We start from the raw sequence: 25,445 nt of genomic DNA, 5'->3' as shown, positions 1-25,445 counted from the left end.
TTCGGGGTCTGCAATGCCCTTAGTGTCGCATTAGAAAAGGAGGAGTTGGAGCTTTGGTCAAGGGTGCATCAACAACGGAGGAGGTCTATAAACACAGCTCGCACCATGTAATGAAAGCCTAGGCCACTAGGTGCCTCACCACTACGTGGGTGTGGGCTAAGAAGCTCAAGTGTGCCATCGCCAAAGAGCTCTGGTGGGCGCCAAGTGACATGTCCTGTATGGTCGCGCGCCTCTACCAGCAAGCGGCTAATCCACACATCAAGCGCTGTGAGGCACAGGAGGCGGCAAACTCCCTCAGTGTTGGGAAGCCACCACACACTAGGGAGCCCCTGGCGAGAGATAGACGGTTTTCCGCTCCCGAGACAAGGATGGATTATTATTAGTTTAGTTTTTATTCATTCTATCTATTAGTTAAGTACTATCATCATGGTAAGTGATGATATATGTATGGTATCTGCAATGAGATATTGAATAATTAATATATATTATTACTTTCACATTTCTATCTATTTTCATACTAATTCGTGGCTCTAGTTGTTACACGTATTGAAACATAACAATACAACAGAAATCATTTACACATCAAAACATATAATTATTATTATTGTTGTGCACACAATGGGATCGACATAAAGATGATTCAAAAAAATAAAACGTGTACATGACTACCACCCTAACCTACAGAAGCTCTTGGCTCTTCCTAAACTCGTTCACGCGTTCGTCCATGCGGTTCACACACTCGTGCTATAGCTGGAGTGTGATCCTGAGCTCCAAGTTGGCTATTTCCTCGATGATTACCATCTTTATGATGCAACAACTATTTCCTTCTACTACTCTCGCTGCGCACCCGCACCAAGGAGGCTCTCGAGCCTACCGACTAGCCCATTGGCATCGAGGTGGCCACAAACAGGAGGAACGGCGTGACCAATGCGAATGGTGAAGTAGATGTCTAGTGCAAGTACTGTGCGGCCGATCTTTCATGCAAGCACGACATAGATGGTGGCTACCGATTCATGGCAAGAAATCAGGCTACCAATGTGTCATGGACGTAGTTGCAACATCATGTTGGGTGGGAGAGCATGCAAGCAGTGATGGCACCGCTCTTGCTCTACCATGTACCACGCATCTTGCTCTACGTCCCTCCATCGTTCTTGCTAAGTGGCGTGCCTTTCCCTCTTAGTGCGGAAGCACATGTTTTGCTCTATGAGGCACCACTAAGGATCTTCTTGTGCGGTGCCCTGCAGCCTCTCGACGGTGAGGCAGCTATGTTGCTCGGCGAAACTGTCATGCCCTATGCCAAGGGCCTTCTCAACCGTGGTGATAACGCGCAATACAATATTGTCCGTCGTATCACCAAGGACGTCGTTGGCAGCGATGGGCCGTTGCACCTGCACCGGATCATTTTCATTATCGAGGATGTTGCTGGTACACGCGACACTTGGTTGGATTGGTATGCTTGGTACATGGGCTAGGCTGCACTAGGTGTGCATCCGCATGTGTCGTGCGCCGGCTCTTATGCTCATTCGCTTGTGGTGTGAAACCAATGGGGAAGCTTGTGCGGGAGCCTGCGTGGTTGTGCACGCAGACATGGCTAAAAGAAACACTTGTGCGGGGCCGAAGCATGCACTGGATTCCTCGGGCGGCAACGCGATGACAAGACGGGGCAGAGGAAGAACAAATGATAAGTTCACAAACACGATTAATAATAATAATAATAATAATAATAATAATAATAGTAATCATAACTTTTCTGTTGCACTAACCATTTTCGTTCCACGCGTCCCTCATATTTTATTGGCTAGGAGGTGTTGCGGGTGCAGGTTTGATTTGACGAGACGCATGCGAGCAGTTTGCCGCGCACGCGCGTCTGGCTCGCCAGGAATCGATCGCTTTGACCTACACCCATTGCCTGCCTCGCTCCCATGTTATCCATTACTGCTCCACCTTCTCCTCTGTTCTTATCTATAAGGGCCGCCATCGAGGATCGCCTCCTTTTCTGATGGAGGACGATGTGGCCAACAAGCAAGTGTCAAGGCTGAACCACAAGAGCCTCCGGCAAGCATGGATTTCATCAAAAATATCCCCGGTGAGATGTTGGTAACCATCATGTCCCTCCTCCCCATAAAGTATGTCTTGTAGACCACCATCCTCTCTAGATAGTGGTGTAACAACCCAAAACCGACTCTTCAGAAGATTCCCGTTTTATTCCATTGTTGTCGTGTGAATTATTTGGTTGTCACATTTATCATTGCATCATTCACATCATTTGAATTGCATTGAAACTTCATTGCCATCATTTTTCAAAATTTGGATCCGTAATTAGTTGTTGGTTCTCTCCATTTTTGTCACTGACCATTTCGGAACCAGCAACACACGCATGTGCCCGCGGCATCGTTAAAATATTTGTTTTTAAAAGTGAGTATAAAACTTTCTCAAATTGGGTTGTAACTTGGCTTAGGGTCTTATTATAGTGTAGGTACGCCACCGACCAAATATCATAGCAATAACAGTCCGTTTGATACGAGAACCGTTAAATGTATAGCAGCATTATAGACGGTCAAAGTCGGACGTTTTCGATTTACAAAAAACAATCACGGGCCAAACCATTTCACTTTCATCTCAGCCCAAGATCCTCCTACACACCCTACACAACCCACCTAGCCTACCCCTCCATTTCGAACCGCCCGATTAATCCGACGGTAAGAAAACTCCTAACCCTAGCCCCCTTCCCTATTTAAGCACACCGCCCCCACCTAATTCGGCTGAACCCAAGATTTCTGTGCGGCCCTAACCAGCAGTCAGCACCCAACCTCCACATCTCCCACGTCCTCTCTCCCACCCGCCGAAGTCGCTGAGCCCACAACAGGCCCACTCGGCCCTGGTTCATCTGTGTTGCCCGCTGCTCCTCGAGCCCGATCTGGATCGTCAGAAGCATGAGCTCCTCTCGCCACCACCTCGTCAGCCCTAGCACCTACCTGCGGCTACGCCATTACCCCGAGCCGCCGCTCTGACGTCGCCGGCTAGCCGCCTCGCCGTTCCTTCTCATCGTCATTGTGGTCGTGCGCCCGACATCCCTAGCTCCTGTTGTCGTAAAGATGCACGCTGCCGAAGCCTGCCAATACCTCGAGCCACCTCATAGACCACCGCCACCGCCAGCGTGCCTCACCACCGGCCGCCTTCGTGTCTCTGCCACCGGATCTGGCCAATCCCTCCTCGTCCCCGTCGTTGAAGTCCCCTCAGCCGCTGCCATCGGCCTCTTGGTAGCAACCTCGTCTGCCTCATCCGAGAGCCTGAGCGCCCGCGTGGGCCTCCTGTGCACGTGTCAGCTCCCCTAGCCCACGACGCAAGGTCAAGCCCAGCCGCAGCCAGATCCGGCCCTGTGTGAGCACCCCCGCTAAGTCCCACCCAGAGTGTTTTATTTGATGTTGTGCCATGTAATGTTTGGGTCGAGTGCTAAGATTTGGCCCGTAGCCTATTTTTTTCACTGTCTCTGAATTCCTAATTAACCAATGCATTTTAGTTACAGAAAAATGCATGTTTTTAAAATGTTAATCAATAAATTACTGTGCATCAGATTCAAACAAACTTAATATGTAAAATGTTTAGTATTATGTGTAGATTAATAATTTGCAACTTCCATGCATGATAAAAAATGTTTAGCTTGTTGTTTTCACATAATTTGCATAGATGCCATAATCTTGCATAATTGTTGTGTAATTTTTCCCATCGTAATACCCACATGTTATATATGATTTTGGGTTAGAAAAATCCGATGAATTTAATTGTGCAATTAGTTTTCTAGTTCGAGCAAGTTTGTGTGCATGCTATTTTGTTGTGATGCCCTTTTGTATTTTGTGTGGTTTAATCGGTGCATCGGAATAAAAAAACTTGATATTAAAAATGTTCAGAATTTTGTGTAGATTCACAATATCGAAATTTCAGGCATGTGTAAAATATTAAACTTCATTTTTTCATTGTTTTGCGTAAATGCCATATTAAAAGGATTTATTTCGTCACTTCATAACTGTTGCTCCGATTTAAATAAACTCTATATGAAAAATGTCTGACTCTTCATGCTCTACGTGATTGTGGCATTTGCGTGCATAATAGGTTGCAGCTACAAGCTCAAATCTCCATTGCAAGTGCTTCGTGGATAGGTCTAAAACTATTATATTAATCAAAGTTGCACGGATCATTGCAAACAAACTGTAGGCCTTTTGCATGTGGTTTCTTCATGATATGTGCTATTTAATATGTATAATGTGATGTTGTGCCTCTAGTTGCCATGTAGGTTAGCATTAACATGCTTATTTGTTGCTCCCAAGTTGCTATCATGTTAAAAGCAACAATCTATTTTCGTAAAGTTCCATTTTACGAAGCTCGAATTAAGGAAACTATGCCTATTTTGAATGTGCGCAAGGGAGTGATTTGAAGCATGCTATATCTAGTTGTTGTTAGTAGGTTTCCCATGCCATGTATGCCATGCTTATGTAACATCCCAAAAATCGGGTTATCGATTTTTGTGTTGTTATTCCTTCCTAGATTTTTTTTCTCCTAGATTTTCCTTTGGAATTTGGCAAATGACCATGTGAATCCACTCTGTCCTCAACCTCTCAGGGATTTTCCCATATCCTTGTGGCTCCTTGCCCTTGCTGAGTAAACCCCGAACCCCCTTTTGAAACCCTAGCTCTGAAGTATTGGAACTGGGAATCATGTCGTTGTGTTTTCAAAGGAGCCATCATTTCCCTTGCTCTATTGATCCTCCAAATCTTCCCAGAGATCATCCCTCATAACCCCCAGATGTGCAAAAATATTGCCAAGTCATATGCAATATTTCCCCTTTGGAATTAATTCCTGTTTCTGCTTGTCTAAGGAATTAAATCCAAGAAAATAGCTATCCATCTCCAGTGCTCATGAAAACTTGTAGAAATGTTCTTTGAGATCCTATGAAGCTCTCATAAAATATTGCCCATCATAGAATAAAGAAAAATTGCATTTTCTTATTTTAAGCCAATATTCCCATTTGGGGCCTCTCCAAAGGAACTACCATGTTGGTAGCTAGGAAAAATCCAAAATAGTTTTTGGTGCTTGTCATCCTTATATATTCATCATCTCCACTCATATATCAAGTTCCCCAATTCAAAAATTGTGCACAATATTCCTTTGCAAATTCTGTCCAGATCTTCTGTTTGTAAAGGAAGTGCTTGATTCCTTGTTCCCCTTGAGTTGAAATTTTCCAGAGTGGTTCATTTTGTTAAATCATCTTTGTCCACCAAAATTTAGCTCATTTCATCACCCCATTCTTTCCCAGCAAATTAGTTAAGATTTTGTCCAGATTGGAGCAGTGTGAAGGAAGTACCATTTATATTTATGCAAATGTTATGAAACTTTGCCAGTGCCTTCATATGCCTAAATCATGAGTCTCCTCCATATTTCAGCCATTTCCATTTAGCCATTTGACCCCGGCATCATGTTCTTCATTTCTGGCCAGTATGCCAAGTTACAAAGGAAGTACCCCATAGACTCATAGGATTGTGCTGAATTTTGGTTAGTATAGTGAGTGGTCAACCTGAGCCAAATAGCATGACAAGAGGTGCACTATGGTGGCCACACCGCAGCGCAAACACCTTACTCTTGGAGACTATTTGACCTTGGTTCTTTCACATCAGAGTTGTAGCATGGAGTTTGATGGGTCGGTTCAGCTCAGTGTTTCTTGGAGAACACCCTAGACAAGCTTTGACAGCTTGATGGGCAAGGCAAGGCCATGGCGACGTGGTGACCATGGGCATAGAGGGCCAAAACGGAACTCTATGCATTGAGGCGACGGGAGCACATCTCCACATAGCACCAGCCTGTCCAAGAGTGTCGAAGAGGATCCCCTAGCCCACGTATGCCCTCTAGAACCCTCTCCCCATCGTCTCCTTGCTACTCGAGGTGTCTGCCATTGGAGTCCCGCCATGGATCTCGGAGGTTCTTCCGGCATCGCGGGAACTCCATCCCTTGGCTATAAATGGTGTGCCCCGAGCCCGTGTCGACCCTCGAGCACCAGCAGCTTGCCCCTCCTTTTCCCGAGCTGGAGGAGCTCCGGCCCCCTCCGATTGCCACCCCGACCACCGCCGGCCCCGGCTAGAAATTGGGCTGGCAGCGTCTCTTTCCCTCGGCCTTGCCCCCTCCCATCCCTTCCCTTGCCACCTCATGCCTCCCCACCTCTTCGCCTCGTCCCTCGAATGACCAAGGCACCGCCCCAACCCTGGCCGAGACCGGCGCCCGCCGCACCCGACGCCCCGGCCACCTCCTAGCCCTCTGGTGCCCGCCTTGCCCCGGGATATGGGTCTGCCCCGTCGCCTTGAGCAGGCCGATGGTCGGAGCCCCGCGCCAGGTGGCCTATAGCGCCGGCGGCGAGCTCGGCCCGATGGCCATGGCGCCTCTGGCGTCCCTATTGCGAGGAATAAGAAGATGCAGGGAGGAGGATAGAGAGAGGGGTAGGCCGCACCTGTAAGAGAGAGGAAGGGAGTGGATAAGGTGGCCCCCACTCGTAAGTAAGAGAGAAGTCACCCCCCCGGGCCCACGCGCTTAAGTGGAGACGTAAAGGAGGAAATACGCTTTCGGTTTACCGAAAGCGTATTCCTGGAAATGCGCCTTCTGATTTTACCTCGCCGGCCGAATCTGCTCAATTGTGAACGTTCACTAGTTAAGAGCAGAAATGAATAAGTTTTATTTATTTTCTGCCTAACGAATGAACGTCCGTAAGTTTACGCTCGTAACTCCAATTGAGGTAAAACCAGATCTTCGTCTCGTCGAGCTCGTTTTGATTATACCATTTTCATAATATGTTTGCACAGTAGAAATGATTGTTTTCCCCTTGCCCTCTGATTGAGCCCTCCGAGAGGGAAACCTCTCCGGCAAATCTTTCAGATGTTGTATTGTGCTCCTTCCTGGTGTATTCGTCGACCCCCAGGCAAGCAATCTCTTACCATGAGCTCCGTACCTGCGTTATAACTTTGCTTGCACTCTGTGTGTTTGTCTGTATCACCTTTTAACCCCCATTTATATATAACTGTGACAGTATTAGTAATAGTTACTAGTATTACTCTTCATCCAACATACGCCCGCAGATGTTGCTCTTACATATTAAATTTAAAATGCTTATATCAGAGTACATGGTGAGGTGTTGTGTGTGACGCTGATGAACCCTTGCTCGCATTTCCTTCAATAATGGCACCATGCCTGAATCTGTGCTGTTTCCGGTCGTCCAGGGTGGATGCCAATTTTATATTTATTTTGTCAGCAGTTGTCCCGTGTTCTGTGCTGCTTTTCGGCCGTCGCGGGCCACTATTGAAATTCTCTCCGTGGCAGTGATCCTATGCTCTGAGCTATGCTTCGGCTGTCTTAGGGAACTGCTACTTTCTTCTTATCAACACCGCCTCATGCTTTGAGCTGCTTTCTAGCCGTCTTGAGTCGGAGTTCAGTTATTCCGGTAATGTCCCAGATCTGTGTTGTAAAGACCCTTCTAGTGGCTACCGATTTATTTGCTGATTTGATGCGGTGGTTCCGAAGGTCCAACTTATAGTTATAATCGGTAAAGTAATAGTTTGCTATTTACATTATAGTATTGAGATTACTGTCTATGATTACTTTGTGTTTCATCCGACAATTTATGAATGTAGTTTAACAGTAGTGGGTTAATCTTATTAATTATCGGATTGCGTTGACATCGTAGCGTCAGCTATGACAAATAATATTCGGGATAAGATACCTAGTTGGTTGATCAGAGTCACCTGTCCGGGCCCATCAGTGCAACCACATTTTTTTGACCGGCTACTGTAGGGAAAACCACCCACAACCATTTTTCCTTTATTCCCATATATGAGAGCAATATGTACAATGGGAGATTAGAATGTACAAAGGGGAAGAGGAGCAAGAATTACAAACCTCAAGGAGGCAAAAACGAAACCCATTTAAGGAGATCATCCCTGAAACTAGCCTTAATTCTATGAGCTAACAGAGAAATGTCATGAATGAATCCAGATCTCCATTTTCTGAACTTTGGCTGCTCCTGGTTGAAGACCTTTGCATTTATGATAGTCCAGATGTTCCAACATGCAGTGAAGACCACCTCAGCAAAGAAAGGGTTATGAATGTCCCTTTCAGCAGCAACAGCCGCACTTCACATGGATGGACCCTGCCATGTGATGTGCAGGTAATTCCAGACCCTGGTACTTAAAAGACAGTTGAAGAATAAGTGATCTCTGTCCTCCTTGACTCGAGCATAACATAGAACACAAAGGTTGGAGTCAGAAACATTCCAGTGATGTCGTTCAAGCATATCTTGAGTGTTTAACCTGTCCAGGATGAGCATCCAGGCAAACATCTTAATCTTCATGGTACAACAGCTTCTCCAGATCCAGTTGAGTAAAGGGTTTGGTACAATACTGCTATGAATATGAGCGTAGTATCTCTTGGCTGTGTAGACCTTAGCATCTTTTCCCCATACCCATCTGTCAAAAGCCTGATGATCAAGATCCATGTCCTGAAGCAAAGATTGGTCCAAAAGCAGTTCCAGATATGCTTGAGTAGACAGTGGTAAGTGAAACATGGAGAGCCACATTTGTCGTTGTGGGACGGCCGTGACTTGGGCTGATCGCGTGACCTTTCACCGGTACCTCCAATTAGGGAGGGTTATGCACTCGTGCTACCCCGATCAGGTGGGCGGTGATAACCCTGTGAGCCAGTTGAGTTGTTTGTGTCGGCGTCCCCGGATGGGACAATTTAGTTTGGCCACGATGGTGGCAGGTGTGATGAGGACACAGGGCCACCCAAGGCAGGACTCCATGGAAGGATGGATGCCGGTGGTACGATGAAAGAGTCACGGGTCAGGCAAGTTTCGTTGGAGCAATGCTGGTCCACCCGAATGGGATCTTGAGGTCAGTGCTTCATAGTGTGGGTAAAGTGTGCAACCTCTGCAAAGTGTCAAACCTATTTGAATAGCTGAGTCCACGGTAATGGACAGCCCGACCAGACCTCAGTAAACGGTCAACCATATCAGTGTTGTAATGATGGAAGAGCTCGTCTCGTGTGAACATCAGAGGATGTTGATAACATGATGTGTTTGCCAAGAGAAGGCTACATGATGACTGGTCAGATGACCGTGTTATGCAATTTGAATCTGTTCAGATTGGATTACGAGTATGTCGAGGGTTGTGGTACAACCGAGAATAGAGTAAGTTGATATTCAGCAATAATAAGTTGGTTAAGCACTTGTTGGGATCTTGCCATGCTAGTGAGGTAGATTACATGATTAGTCCATGTCATGCTATGCTTGATACATATTTTTCTTGCTAATTCCATGCCATGCTTAGAATAGCTATTATATAATTATTATGCTTGCTTTGTTATCTGGTTGTTTGGATGCCATGTATTTGGTTGTCTTGCGGGTAGATTCAAAGTACTCACTTGGCCTTGCACGTGGCCAGTTGCAGGAGAAGGCTCGTCGTGCTAGATCCTAACCAAGCCAGTCCTGCGAGTTATGGAGCCTAGCCAGGGACGTCGTTGCCATTGTATCAAGACATCTGTTGCCACTTAGTAGCCTTGGAGTTGTGTAATATTGTTGTAAGCAAAAGTATTGTAATACTCCCTTATATTAATAAAGCCACTTTTGCCTGGAATTTCGGTATCATGTCTTTGGCGCGTGTCCGGTCCTATCCTGGGGACGAATGTGCGTCGGCCCTCTATCAGGGTGCCACAGCTTAGCTGTAGTTTTCATCATGTGAACATGCTAAGATAAAGTTGTTATTTGGTAGGGTCAAATATTTCTAAGTCTGAGAATCTGATTAATTCAGATTGCCATGTTGTGTTGATGCTAGCTACGATTGTGTGCATATTTAGACATTGATAGTGTGGAATAAAATGAAGTGCATCATGCCTACTACTACGCGGTAAAATGTCAAGCCATTATATGATCTTCATTATATATTTTTCTTGCTGCCAATATGCCTTGATGATAAAAACTGCACTATTAAAACTGATAATTTCACTAAGTCTGAAACGGTGTTCAACTTGCCATTTTGTCAGCTCTTTTCCTAGTGATCCATGCTTCTATTCAATTTTTTGTTAGGAGATGATTGTTTTGCATCTTGTCAACTACTGCCTCATGTCTTGGTTGTGAATTTGGGATTCTTGTAGCTTGTTGTTTTGGTCTGTATAAAATGCCATGTTGCTATTTTTGGGCACATTATAGCTATAATTTGTGTTGGTTATATTTGTTGAACCGTTGATCCGTTTTGAACATGCCATATATGAAACATGATTAGAACTTTGTGTAGTTTCATAATATGTTTCTTCATCCATGATTATAATGTTTCCGGCTGTCATTTGCATACATTTTGCATATATGGCATATTATCTTGTGTTGGTCATCTCTTTTAGACCGTAACTACGTTTTAGATGATCTATGTATGTAAATCGATTAGAATGATGTGTAGTATCACATGGTGCAATTTATTTTAGTGTGTAGTAAATATAAAATATGTTTAGTTCAGATCAGGACCAATTTCAAAGTTACATATGGGGTCATTCCGACCTCGTTTAAAATGCCTAGATAGTGTAGTTCATTTATGCTTCACCTCTTTCCATGTTTAACAACATTTAATATTGTTGTGTACCTAAACAGGGATGAACCAAGTAATCCAAATCTTGAGTTTCATCAATATGCAACTTGGTGCACATTGAGCTTCACTTAATGTGTAGTAGTTGATTGTTGTCCTTTGTCATGTCACACATAATTAAACGGACATGCATCATATCTCATTGCGCATCATATCATGAATATGTTGTGGTGTTTATCATGTGTTGATTATTTGCATTCGGATTATTTCTTCTCGATTGAGTTCCGAACCGCTTCGGAGTGTGAGGATTCGATCGACTACATGGGTTCGTCTACTTCACGGATTCGTTCTTCTTCCAAGCGGGATCTCAGGAAAGATGACCATTTCCCTACATACCACTACTATTATTTCCATGCTAGTTTTCTCATTTCTATCGCTATGTCTCGTTACCTACCACCTATTATGTGAAGCCTTCCAACATTGCCATGAAAAGCCTCAAACACCCTCCACATCCCAGCAAACCCTTGTTTAGCTATGTTACTGCTTGCTCAGCCTTCTTATAGCGTTGCTACTTGAAGGTGCAGTTGATTTCCATGCGACAACATGGATTCCTTGATATATCACAATATTGTTGCTGTTTAATTTAATGCACCTATATACTTGGTAAAAGGTGGAAGCCTTGGCCTTCCCGCTAAGTGTTTTTCTCCATCTTTCTCGCCCAGTCACTTGTGTACCGGTGTTATGTTCCATATTGAGCGCTCTTAACATGCTTGTGGTTGTTATGGGGACCCCCATGATTTTAATTTTGGGGTAAAACTCTTCTGGCAAGGCCCAACATTGATACTATTTGCTTAATAAAAACTAATAAAATTTGCATAAGGCATTGATCACCATGTGGATAATTAGTTAACCCCCGGGCTAGTGCTCCTCATGAGTGTTGACGACAACTAGAGCACTATGTGGGGCCAACCCGGGGCAACTTGGGTGATTTCTATCAGCCCACTGTATAGTTGCTTATCCAATGTGTCCTGACAACGAGGTACACGGCTCTTATCAGGGTCAGCACCATGTCGGGCGGTCTTACTCAATTTGTTTTACCCTTCTCGAACATATTGTGCGCGGGATTCCGAGGATACTTTGCGCTATCTCAAGGTTGAGGTTTTCCATCAGAATTTCCAAGGAGACTACCACTGCTGGAATCTAGTAATTTGCCGTCAGCCATGCCTTTGTCGTCTGCTGACACATGGCCAAGATCCTCTTTGCCGTCAGCTGGCACAAAGCAGAGGGCAAATAGATGTCTAATGCCAAAGGTACTTTTGTCGTCAGCCAGGCCTTTGCCGTCTTCCAGAAGATGACAAAGGCACCAAAGGCATATGGAAAAGGGACCAGATGGGCGCCATTGGACCGTGGAGCGTGCTAGGTCAGGTGGGTAGCCTAGATGCCGTCCTCTACTACTTTGTCGTCTGCTTGGAATCTCTTTGCCGTCCGCTAGCGCACGACAAAGACCTGGCTAGCTGACCCCCGACGTCACTGACCCCCGACCCCCGACGCCACTGACCCCGACTGCCGACGTCACTGACCCCCAACACCCGACGCAACTGACCGTCGACCCCAAACGACATTGGCCCCCGACACCACTAACCCCCGACCCCCGATGCCACCGACACACGACACCACCGACCCTCGAGGGCACTGACTCCCGATGCCACTGACCCCCAACCACCGACACGTCTTCTGCCTCCCGTTGAACGAGAAGGTGCTTTTCGGCCTTCTAGAGGCCGACGGGGTCATAGTTTTGTAAATTAGGAGTTATGTCACATATTTTCCAATTTTGTTATAAAAACATCATATTTGTGTTGATCGGGTGAATTTCAATGTGCAGTTGTTCGACGACCTCCCCGTGTGTTGGACGAGCTCGGCCCCTGCATTTGTGGGTGAGCAAAATTGTCTTCTCCTCCTACCCCCTTAATTTGTTGTATTTCGGTCTTCGTGCCGATGAAACTTGCTAGTTATAGGTTTCTTCCATCATCAGTATGCGTGACGAGCACGTGTCTCCCATTCGAAAGAGCGGCATCTATAAATATGCATGTCTCTGCATATTCATAACTGCCATCCTTTCGAATTGTCCAATGTTATCCATCGACAGCCCGAGTATGTGTAGATTGGGCTTGTTTTCCCGTATGCTCTGCTACGGATCCAATGCGGAATTTCGTCAGTGCCTCCCTGTTGTTCTCCGGGTACACATCCTATCTACTTAATGCTGAGATATGTAATAGGAGAAAAGCGGGGAGGTGCTGCCAAAATTCTGCGTCGGATCTGGAGCAGAGCATGAGAAAATGAACCCAATCTACACATACTCGGGTGGGATTAGGATCTATCTCTATCTATTAGCGTGTAGGTTGCATGGATGTAATAAAACTGGCAAACTTGATTAAAGGATGAATGTAGATGATGAATTATATATATATTTCTTGTGTGTCCGTAGATAGGCAAGATGAGTGATCGTGCGTGGATGTACACTGGTCACTCTAGTCGGAAAGACATGACCAATGGATGGTTAACAAAAACAAGGGGGTTTGTGAGAGCCGCATTTGCAAATGGCCAGCAAAAAACATGGTGCCCCTGTCCCAACTATGACAACTGGAAAAAGAAGACAGAGTTTGAAATGGGTAAACACCTCCAGAAGTGGGGTTTTACGCCTAATTACATGGTGTGGATTTTTCATGGTGAGTCTGACCAACGTGCCAGAACTGATGTGGTTCGTCGTCGCACTAACGAGCATGGTACCGGGATCGAAGACATGGTGCAAGACATTGATGATGCTTGGGATTCAGACGATGAGATGGAGGAATCTGCAAAGGCCTTCTATGAAATGTTGGAGTCTTCAAAACGTCCTCTCCATGAGCACACTGAGCTTTGTCAGCTGGATGCCATCGCGCAAGTAATGGCGCTGAAGGCTCAATTCAACCTAGGCAGAGAATGCTAGGACGCGATGATGACAATATTTGGACGCTTTCTACCCAAAGGCCATGTACTTCTTGCAAACATGTACCAATCAGACAAAATCCACCGTGTACTTAAGGTGCCCTATGAGAAGATACAAGCTTGTGACAATGGATGTGCCTTATATAGGCTTGAGTATGCGGCCTTGAACTATTGCCCCATTTGCAATTCTTCTAGGTATATTGTGGTAGACAACGGTATGGGTGAGAAGATTCAAACCAAAATCTCCCAAAACATTGCAATTTAGGCTTGAGTGTCATCATGCTAAGGACACATTCCAAACGATGTTTGGTGCAGAATATCTCTCGAAACACATCGCACGGCCCTTCTATGGTGGAGCCTTCTCCAGGTGAAACAAGCCAGAGCCACCGTGCTTCACCACCGTGCTAACGAGAATGGGATGTTTTTTCTAGTGTTTTGCTTAACAACCGCATAATAATGTTTACTTACCTTACCTTAGCTCAAAAATGACAGATTTTACCCAAGTTAGCTCTAGAATGACCTATACTTAGCTTAGTTTCCTCCCAAATGACACAATTAGCTTAGTTAGATCTAAAATGGCATAATAAGCATAGTTAGCTCCTAAAAGACCTATTTTTACCTAAGTAGCTCTAAAATAACATATAGTTAGCTTAGTTTCCACCTAGATGACATAGTCAGCTAAATTAGCTCCAAAATGGCCTATTTAATAAAAAATGACCTATACTTAGCTAAGTTCTCTCCTAAATGACATAATAAGCTTACTTAGCTACAAAATGACCTATTGTACCTAACTTAGCTATTAAGTGGCCTATAATTAGCATAGTTACCTCCAAAATGGCATAATAAGCGTAGTTAGCTCCTAACTGACTTATTTTTACCTAATTAGCTCTAAAATGACATATAGTTAGCTTAGTTTCCAACTAGATGACGCAGTATGCAAAATTAGCTCCAAAATGGCCTATTTAATAAAAAATGATCTATACTTAGTTAAGTTCTCTCCTAAATGACATAATAAGCTTACTTAGCTACAAAATGACCTATTGTACCTAACTTAGCTATTAAATGGCCTATAATTAGATTAGTTAGCTCTAAAATGGCTTAATAAGCATAGTTAGGTCCTAAATGACCTATTTTTACCTAAGTAGCTCTAAAATGACATATAGTTGGCTTAGTTTCCTCCTAAATGATGTAGTAATCTAAATTAGCTCCAAAATGGCCTATTTAAACAAAAAATGACCTATGCATAGCTAAGTTCTCTCCTAAATGACATAATAAGCTAACCTAGCTCCAAGATGACCTATTTTACCTAACTTACTATTAAATGGCCTATAATTAGCTTAGTTAGCTCCAAAATGGCATAATAAGCATAGTTAGCTCCTAAATGACCTATTTTTACCTAAGTAGCTCTAAAATGACATATAGTTAGCTTAGTTTCCTCCTAGATGACGTAGTAAGCTAAATTAGCTCCAAAATGGCATATTTAATAAAAATTGACCTATACTTAGCTAAGTTCTCTCCTAAATGACATAATAAGGTTACTTAGCTACAAAATGACACATTGTACCTAACTTAGCTATTAATTGGCTTATAATTAGCTTAGTTAGATCCAAAATGGCTTAATAAGCATAGTTAGCTCCTAAATGACCTATGTTTACCTAAGTAGCTCCAAAATGACATATACTTAGCTTAGTTTCCTCCTAAATGATGTAGTACGCTAAATTAGCTCCAAAATGGCCTATTTAATAAAAAATGACCTATACTTAGCTTACTTGTCTTCTTCATCTAGTCTTCTTCTTCTAACTTTCTTATTTCCCATTTTACACATTACATTCACTTCACGGAAGCTTGGATTGATGGAGTGCTTGGGTTACTTATATTTTTTTGGATACTATGTATGGATGAAACTATTGTAATATGTGGATATGAAACTTTGTATGTAAGGATGAAACTATTATAATATATGGTTTGGTACGGATGAAACTTGCATAATACGTATGCATGTATGGATGAAACTCATTTTAATATGGTTATTAGTATGGCAACAACATTATTTATGTGAAATATATATATATATATATCGTATATTACTGTGAATATTGTTGGATATAATAAAAAAGAAACATGGGCATTTTGGTTTCTTTGCCGTCCGCCAACCGACGGCAAAGGGGGGGGGGGGCGCAGACGGCAAAGGCCGTGAAGGCCTCGACTAATTGCCATATTTGTCGTCCGCCCATAGATGGCAAAGGGGGGCCATGCGATACGACAAAGGGATGGTGGGCCCGGCAGACGGCAAAGGCTGCCGTTACCACTTGACGACCCTAACCCCGTGGATCTGTCGTCCATGTTCTTTGTCGTCTGCCCCCCACGGCAAAGTTTCTTTGCCGTCCGCAGGCCCAAGGACGACAACAAAGAACCTCTTTACCGGATTTTTCTTTGCTGCAAAGTTGGTTGTCTGCAGACGGACGGCAAAGGCCTTTCCGTCCACCATGGCAGACGGCAAAGTCCCTAATTCCTGTAGTGTACGGGTCTTCCATGGTTGAGGTTATTCCACGCAAATTGTGGTAGTTTGTGGCGGAGTAGTTGGAGCACCCCTGTAGGGTTAAATATTTTGGAAAACCGTTCCCGCGGTTATGTGGCAACTTGGAAACTTTTTTTAACACCTGGTCATAGTAAACATGAAATAAACTCAATTAAAATAGGCCAACTATGTGTGTAACCGTTACTATATCTTCCGATGAGTTCTAAATTCGAGAGAGAACACGGTGGGGTTATGTTTGACTCATAAGTACGTGTTCAGGATCATTTCTTGGTCAATATTATTTGACGTCCGTTTGTTCGAACATCACCCCCCTCTTATTCTTGTACTCGTAAGTTAACACTCAAAAAAATGCTTAGTACATACTGCAGTCTCACCACTTAACTATACCTCACCCATTAAGCTTTGCTAGTCTTGATACCTTTGGAAATGAGATTGATGAGTCCCTTTGACTCAAAAATTACTACACCAATAGTTGCAGGTACATGTAAAGCGCTACTTTGATGTGAGCATGATGTTTTTTTCTATTTGGAGTTTCTTCTTCTTCTTCATCATGGATCATAGGATGGGATCCATACCGGCGGCCTGGGATAGCATGGATGGACGCCATTTTTATCATTTAATGTCATCCATAGTCGGACCCTGCTCTTCTCAATGGTGATTGTATGTATGTTTGTATTGAGATGATCCTGATTAGCTTGTGGTGATTTTAAGCCAATTCTATATACTCATCTCTTCTCTACATTTACTTGTAACAATATATATTCTTGCGAAACAAGGAGATGTGCTTCTATCCGTGTCGAGGCCCTGATGCCAAAATAAGGATATGATCGCATCTTGGGCGTTACAAGTTGGTATCAGAGCAGTAGTGACCTAGGAGACCTCTTGATTGATTGAACTCGGCCGATTCGGGTCTAGTGAAAAATTAATTTAGTCTAGTTATATATCATAGAGTAGTATTATTTTTACTCCTCTTTTATGCTCCCGTGAGGAATTACGACTTAGGAATTTTCATTCTACACCTCTTCTCGCTAAACAAATTAGGATCATGCGGGTATTTTGGAATCTATATGATGTTGCTGTGATGGAATTCTGACTTCGTGCTCCTTTTATCAAGGAGTATAGCTCCAAGGGGTTTTCAAAATATTGTTGTCATTCAGCTTACTTAGTATCTCGGGATGCGGACATCGAAACACTTCAATACTTTGGTTGGTGGCAAATAGTGCCGTGACTTTTCCCAGTACAGGTGGAGATAACTCGAATGATCTACGAGGTCTAGTATCATTGTTTTTTCGAAGCTCTGAGGTAGATGAATTTGGGGAATTTCTCGGATATGTGTTTATAGTTGCGTGAAAGGTCATGCAGGTCGTTGCATTTAGTAGGTTCCCTGACCCGCAACCTGACAGCATAACCAAGAAAGATTTCGGGAGTTCTCAAGTGGGACTTTAAGTAGTTACTTAGGACTATCTTCCAACCGATGCATCATGTGAGGTCGGGGTTCGACATCTGGTGGTTTGTTTGTTCATGGTCTTTCTTATAGAGGACAGTCTCCACATTCTTCGTCAGATATTCTTCGTCAAGCCTTGTAGTTCACTATGCCTAGGGAGCATATTCGAGCGTCATTTCAATATGACAATCCAATGTATGATCGAGCCCGCGCGAGCCTTACAACAAAAATATCAGATGGAATCTCTGTCATGAATTATTTTCTCGCTTAATTTGCAAGCCTCATCCTTTGTTTTGTTGGAGTATGGTAATTCAAGTTGCTTCGATGTCAAGTGATGATTCCATATCTTCCCTAAGAGGTGTTCTCATATTTCTATGAGAGTGCTAATCCTTTTTCTCAATCAAATTTTCATGTTAATTCTTTCCAATCGGTGTGCTTCTCCTCCACTTAATTCAACCCTTTTCAATATTTGCAAGATCAATCCTCTTATTTCTTTCGGAGTTCATCTCACCTGTCCCAAGTTTTCTTTGTTTTTCCAATCCTCTCGCCCTTTTTCTTAAATGATTTAATTATCATCCTAATGCCTTGTTTTTGTTATTGCTTCTGATATCTTCACTCCCGTGTTGTATCTGGTGATTCATTGGGAAGATGATTCTGTGCTAAGTTCATAATTTCTTTGTCTCCGTGTTCTTCTTCGGTGGATTCAATTCAAGCTTCGGTGGTTATCATATCCTTTTCATTTGTTAAATGCTTTCCATGTTGGAAATTCTTATTCAAATATCTCTTGCTTATTTAACTCTCTCTATTCTATCTGGAGTGTTGAAGATATCTCTAAAGATTCATGTTTCCATTCAAATTGTTTCAATCATTTTGAGAGTCCCGCCCCATCATGTTTCTAATTTGTACGGGTGCAATCTCTCTTCCTAAGCAATCGTTTCAACAATGGTTTCTTTTGAGTGGGCCCAAAACCCAAAGGTTTTCTCCCATGGTCTTACCTAGCTTTCCTAATATTTTTGAAAGATCTCAAGTTCTTTTAAAATATGGCGTAAGAATGAATACCATCAGTCATATTCCTTCTTCAAGATCGCGTCGAACCAATTTTCTTTGTTGGCTCAACATTTCCTTATTCATTGTTCTAGTGTGTCCAGTAATTATTGATGTTGTTTCTCCTAATCATTCTCAGCTTGGAAGACGAAAGAAGAGTTTCTCTTAATTCTTGGTCAATTTTCTTGAATAACCATGGCTTCAGCTTTGTGATATCCTCTCAAATTGTTTCCAATCATGAGAAACTAGTCCCATATCTGTTCGGTGCATTTTAGAGTTGCTTTCATTTCTCGATTCTCCAAAGGCCATCATTTCAGAAGAATACTATCTTCTCATCTTTCATCTTTGGTTCACATATTATTTTCAATTGTTGCCCCATCTTTTGTATCTCAATTACTCGGGTGATTTATTTAAGTTCCTTGCAAGGCGGATCATGGTCTCTTCATTCTCATGTATCTCCATTCATTCATGGTATCCTCATTCATTGGAAAATTCTTCACGGTGTTCCGTTGAATACTTTTTCAAGTTTTGTCCTATCTCTCTATCTTCAATCTTTGTCAAGAAGAATAAGTGGCATGCTAAATTCGTTTCTTGTCATCAGTTTAACTTGATGAAGGATAAGCATAACATAATTCTTATTCTTGTTTCAACAAGGTGATTTCAATCATTCTTCCGGAGTTGCTAATGATATGAAATTCTTGATTATAAGTTATTTATCTTGTCCGTTATGGAGTTTTTAGTCTTCTCATGTATCTCTTCATGAAGTTCCATCTGAATCTTGCACGGTCATAATCTGATTCATGTCAACCTTCATTTCTTTTGAGCATTCTTTTATTTTGGAAGTTGCCCTCTTCGATTTATCATCTCGTCTTATCAAGATCATGTTATTCCCATGCTTATTCATATAACTGGTGTGTTGTTCCTCCCTTTTCAAGTTCTTTCCCTTATCAAGTTTTGCCTCTATTTCCTACCAAAGTGCTGTCAAAATTTCTTTTGAATTCTCGCTTGTGCCACATGTTGTTCTTCATCTCGCTGCAACCTCTAAGGTTCATTGGTTTCACTCATTTGTGAAGAAGCAACGAAGTTTTACCTCTTCTTTTCCTCTCCCTCTTCCCCTTTCATTCGTATATCTCGGGTCGAGATCTCTTGTTAGTGGAGGAGAGTTGTAACAACCCAGAACCGATGCTCTAGAAGATTCAGGTTTTATTCCATTGTCGTCATGTGATTTATTTAGTTGTCGGATTCATCATCGCATCATTCGCATCATCCACAGTGCATTGACACTGCGTTTTCATCATTTTTCAAATCTTGCATCCGTTACTAGTTGGCGGTCATCTCCATTTTTGTCGTTGACCATTTCGGGACCAAACACACACGCACGCGCCCGTGGCATCGTTATAATATTTTTTTTAGAAGTGCGTACAAAACATTCTCATATTGGGTTGAAACTTGGCGTGTGCTCTTATTATTGTGTAGGTAGGCCGCGTGCCAAATTTCATCGCAATCAGAGTCGTTTGACACCCTAACCGTTAAAAGTATAGCGGGATTATAGCTGTTCAAAAGTCCGGTGTTTTCGATTTAAAAAAACCGCCATAGGCCACACCATTTCCCTCTCATCTCAACCCAAGAGCCAAATACACAGCCTACACAGCCCTCCTTGCCAAACCCTCCATTTCCTACCGCCCGATCGAGATTCGACGGTCCAAAATCGGATGAAAACTTATAAGCCTAGCCCCCCTTCCCCATTTAAGCACACCCCATGCCTAATTCAGTCAAACCCTAGCTTTACCTCGATTTCCGTGCGGCCCCAACCAGCATCCACCACCCAACCTCCATGTCTCCCACCTCCTCTCTCCTAGCCATCGAAGCCCGCGGAGCCCGATGAAGGACCGCTCGGGCCCGGTTCGTCCGCGTCGTCTGCTGCTCCTTGATCTCGGTCTAGACTGGGAGAAGTGTTGGGCAACGTTGCATGGGAAACAAAAAATTTCCTACGCACACGCAATACCTATCCATGGTGATGATCATCTACGATAGGGGAGAGTGAATCTACATACTCTTGTAGATCGCTAAGTGGAAGCGTATATAACATGGTTGATGTAGTGGAACGTCTTCACGATTAAAATCGCAGCCCCTCCCGCGATCTCATTACGATCCGTCTCGCGATCCCATCACGATCCATCCCGATCTAGTGCCGAATGGACGACACCTCCGCATTCAGCACACATTGAGCTCAATGACGATCTCCGCCTTCTTGATCTAGCAAGAGGGGAAGAGAGGTAGATGAGTTCCCCAACACGGCGGCGTGGTGGTGGTGGTGGTGAACTAATCCAGCATGGCTTCACCTAACCACCGCCGAATTAGACTAGAGGAGAAACCGATCTAGATGAAGTAGAGGGAGCACGTGGCAATTAGGGTTAGCCCTCACCTCTAAAACCTCTAGTATATATAGGAGGAATAGGAGGGGAGGATTCTTTGGCCCCTTCTCCAAGGAGAGGTTCGACTGAGCTAACAAGGGAGGAATCCACCTCCCACAAGGGAGGTTGAATCCTATTAGGACTCCTTCCTAATTTAGAAAGTCTTTCCACCTTTTGGCTTTTTATTCCTCCACTCCAGCTGCATGGACCCTTAGGGGAGGCTTTATCCAGCCCACTAGGGGTTGGTCTACCTCCTCTCACAGCCCATGAAGCCTTTGGGTCATCACACCCCTCCCGGTGGTCCCCTAGTACCCTCCCAGTACTCCCGGTACACTACCGATGAGCCTGAAACTTTTACGGTGACCCAAACAGGACTTCCTATATATCAATCTTTACCTCTGGACCATTCCTAAGCTCCTAGTGACATCCAGGATCTCATCCGGGACTCCGAACAACATTTGGTCACCAACACCTATAACTCAACTATACCGAAACGTCACCGAACCTTTAGTGTGCAGATCCTGCTAGTTCGACAACTATGTAGACATGACCCGAGACACTTCCTGGTCAATAACCAATAGCGAGACCTGGATGCCCATATTGTATCCTACATATTATATGAAGATTTCTATCGGTTGAACCTCTATGCCAAGGATTCAGTTAATACCGTATGTTGTTCCCTTTCTCCTTCGGTATGTTACTTGCCCGTGATTCGATCGTCGGTATCTCCATACCTAGTTCAATCTCGTTACCGGCAAGTGTCTTTACTCGTTCCGTAATACAAGATCCCGTGACAAACTCCTTAGTCACATTGCTTGCAAGGCTTGTTGTCATGTTGTATTATTGAGTGGGCCCCGAGATACCTCTCCGTCACAAGGAGTGACAAATCCCAGCATTGATCCACGGCAACCCAACAGACACCTTCGGAGATACCTGTAGAGCAACTTTATATTCACCCAGTAGTTGTCACAGCCCTAGATTATAGCTTGTAGTTAGTTGCATCAGTGAGCATTAATGCATGCATTCAAATCAACTTAATACAATGGCGATGATCTACAATTAGGAAGTGATCAAAACCCCAATGATTTGAAAAATTGACAACAAGGCAATAAAAATTAATACCTTAAAAGGGACCAAGAAAATGTTCCAAATACTTGGCAAAATAGTGACATAAAATAAATTTGTCAAACCAAAATTCTAGGTTAAAGGAACTTTTGAAAATGATTTTTGAGTTGACCAAATAGCTAATTGGAATGGAATTATTTTGATTCCTTCGATTTTAAAGTTTCAAATTGTTGAAACTTTTATGTGGCATTGGATATTATTATCTCTGTCACATAATAAAATTTTAGGGTCTTATTTTTGGTCAAACAATTTATTGTAAAACCTAAAACTAAATGCCAGAAAGAAATCAAAACAGAAAAAGAAAAAAAACAGAGGGAAGACTTACATGTCGCTCATCTGGCACGCCCAGTCGACGAGGGGCTCCCCTGTCATCTTCCTCCTCCTACCAGTAGGCAGAGGGGAAGATGAGCACGGGGCTGGTCGCGCCACCTCCTGCTCCCACCTCCTCCGTGCCTGCCTGCCTCATCGCCCTCCTCTCCCTTATCTCCGCGCCGCTGAGCCGCCCCCAACCCCTCTGCCTCATCTTCTTCCTCCTCTCTCCCTCTCTTTTCCCCTTTGCCCTCCCTCCAAGCCGTCACAGATTCGTCACCTTAGGTGCACCCCCGACCCTGCCGTCGACGCTTGAAGCACCACTGTGAGCCCCTCTTCCCATTCCCTCTCTTTCCCTCAAGTTTCCACTCCTCTAGCCGCCTCCCTTTGCGGACCCCGAGCTCCTTGCCGCCGGCAATGGCCACCGCGGCCAGGGCCTCTTCCTCGCCCGACCGAGCAGGCTGGCGTGTTCGGAGGGCCTGTAGTTGCTGCCCCAACCCTCAGTTCCTTCCCCCGTGCCCCCTAGCGATGACCCCGTCCTGCCAGAGCACCAACCGCCGCCTCCGACGCTGCTGCCGCCGTCTCCGGCGATCCCCGCTCTCCAAACCTGCCGGAATGGATGCAGCCCAACATGGGCTATCTCCAGGTCCTCTTTGTGCATCAAACCGTTGCCGTTCATGCGATTCCGGCATGTAGCCGCCATCAGTTTGGTTGCCTCCGACGAAGCTCCGGCGTGCTGATGTGGCCTGATGATTAGCACAAACCTACTGTCTAATTAACCCCCCCCCCCCTACACACTGACAGAGGGCCCCACACGTGGGTCAAACCCCACACGTCAGGTTTGACTCAGACCAGGCCAGTTGACTGCTGACGCAATGCTGACGCAGTAATTGATTTTCTATTATAAGATAAATCTAGGGAATTGCTAAAACTTGTAAAAATCGTAGAAATTAAAATATAACTCGGATGAAAACAATTTATATATGAAAAAGGATAAGAAAAATCCAAAGAATCTGATTATGGCATTTTCATGCTGGTTTGAGAAAGTTAACTACACCAAATAGGCAAAATGATGAATAGGGTAAATTTAATAAATAGTTTGGAGTCGGAATTTGATTCCTATTTGAATTCCACTTCAATTACTATGTTCAAACATTGAGCTAGCAAAACCAGTACCTCAAATTGCCATCCTCATGCATGTTAAAAACAAGTTTTACCTGAGCATCAGGTCGAATCAATTATAAGGGTACTGGGAAAACTACCCGGCTTGAAGTGATGTTTGAATCCTAATTCATACCAACTTCAACTTAAGAAATGATAGCCACATTAGCCCTGCCACCTTTCATTTCATGTCTTGAGCATGCATCATAGTATTGCATTCCCGTGAAGTAATTGTTGTTCTTTCTTGTTTGTCGGTGTTATTCCCTCTCGGTAAACGATGTTTCCGACGATGTGATCGTTGACATTGATGAAGACTCATTGCTATATTCAGACATGTCAGGCAAGAAAACCACCTTGAGCATATTGATATAAACCCACTCTCTCGCTCCTGCTCTCTTTTACTGCATCAGGACACACATAATTCAACTATACATGTTATCGCTAGTTGAACCCATTCCTCTGCATGACCTGATTTTGTCACAGTAAATAGTTGAAACCACTTAGCATGAGTAGCAACTGCTTGAGCCTTGTTGTGCTTACTCATCCATGCTTGTTTACAATGCCTGCTATGCTTAGAGTCATGTCGGGACTGATCCATCTGAATGATGAATCAGAATGGTTGTGATCATGTTCTACAGTGTGAGAGTAAAAGTGTGAATCCGATTTGGTAAAGGTAGTGATGAGAGGCCATGTCGGAGTACATGGTGGGTTGTCTCATTGGGACCGTCCTTAAGAACTGAGTTCTGTGTATGTTATCCAGGACAAGATACTACCACACATTGGGATACTTAATTGACCCTCTTGGCTTATTAATCGCCTAGATCTCTGTCCAGGAGTTGCAACTAGTTTCTGGTGTTTGTAGGAAAAGTGTTGGCGGCCGTGTTTAGCTCTGCCCGACGGGGTAGGCTTCTCTGCGGTAGATACACAGTGGCACGGTGTACCAAGTGGCACCCGGATGGTGGGCTTGGGACCCTGCGCACATCGTTTGGGGCCGTAGAGGAAACCTCGGCCGGACTTCCTTGCGGGTTCAGTCTCGAATAGGCGATAAACCTGGACTAGGGTCTTGTGTGGTTAACGGTCGTGGCCGACACCCACGCCAGTGCTTCCGCTTGACGGTTGCCGAGATGCATGACGTGCACATGGTGATAAGTGGTGGGAGCGTGTGTGAAGAAGTATACCCCTGCAGGGTGATTTAATCTGTTCGAATAGCCGCGTCCTCGGATATGGACTACTTGGAAGCATTACGTGGTACATAGACAATTTAAATGGATACTCCCAAACATGCAAGATAAGTGTGAGTGCTATGGAAGGCTTTCTCGTAGGGAGACGAGAGTGGATCCATAGTGGTGTATTGCATTGGTGAATATGTGGACTCGTGTGCGCTATCCCTGCCCAAAGAAAGAACCTGTAGTCGTAGTACATGTTAGCCTATAGTCAAAGCTGGCTTGCTGCAATCAAACCCCACAATCCTTTCATTGAAACATGATGCATATGTAGATAGTTCTGATGTAAGTCTTGCTGAGTACCTTTGTACTCATGGTTGCTTTATTTATGTTTTGCAGAGAAGATTTAATATGATTAAAGGTTTCTACGCGAGGTGTTCGATGTTGACCGGAATAGCTTGGAAATCCTAGACAGAGGTCTGGCTCCTTTGGTAGGGTCGTAGTAGCTTTTCAGGCTCTTCCAGCCACTTTTAGTAGATGTCTGTACCCAGACATGATTTGCTTCCGCTTGTTGTTTGTATGACTTGAGTGTCGGGTCACGGGACCCCTATTTTGTAATAACACACTATGTTGATTCTTATGAGTCCTTAATAAAAG

At 43.9% G+C, this 25,445-nt stretch overlaps 1 long non-coding RNA gene across 1 annotated transcript; it reads left to right on the top strand.

Moving 5' to 3' along the window:
• Positions 1-2,529: 2,529 nt before the first annotated feature.
• LOC123446490 lies at positions 2,530-9,807 on the top strand. Its single transcript, XR_006631389.1, has 2 exons — positions 2,530-3,381; positions 9,474-9,807. It is a non-coding gene; the product is annotated as an uncharacterized LOC123446490 (long non-coding RNA).
• Positions 9,808-25,445: the final 15,638 nt, after the last annotated feature.

Source organism: Hordeum vulgare, chromosome 4H (genome assembly GCF_904849725.1).
Source record: "Hordeum vulgare subsp. vulgare chromosome 4H, MorexV3_pseudomolecules_assembly, whole genome shotgun sequence".
In the NCBI taxonomy this organism is placed as follows: Eukaryota; Viridiplantae; Streptophyta; class Magnoliopsida; order Poales; family Poaceae; genus Hordeum; species Hordeum vulgare.
Note: the sequence above shows the minus strand (reverse complement) of the source record. Positions and strands in the feature narration are given on the sequence as shown.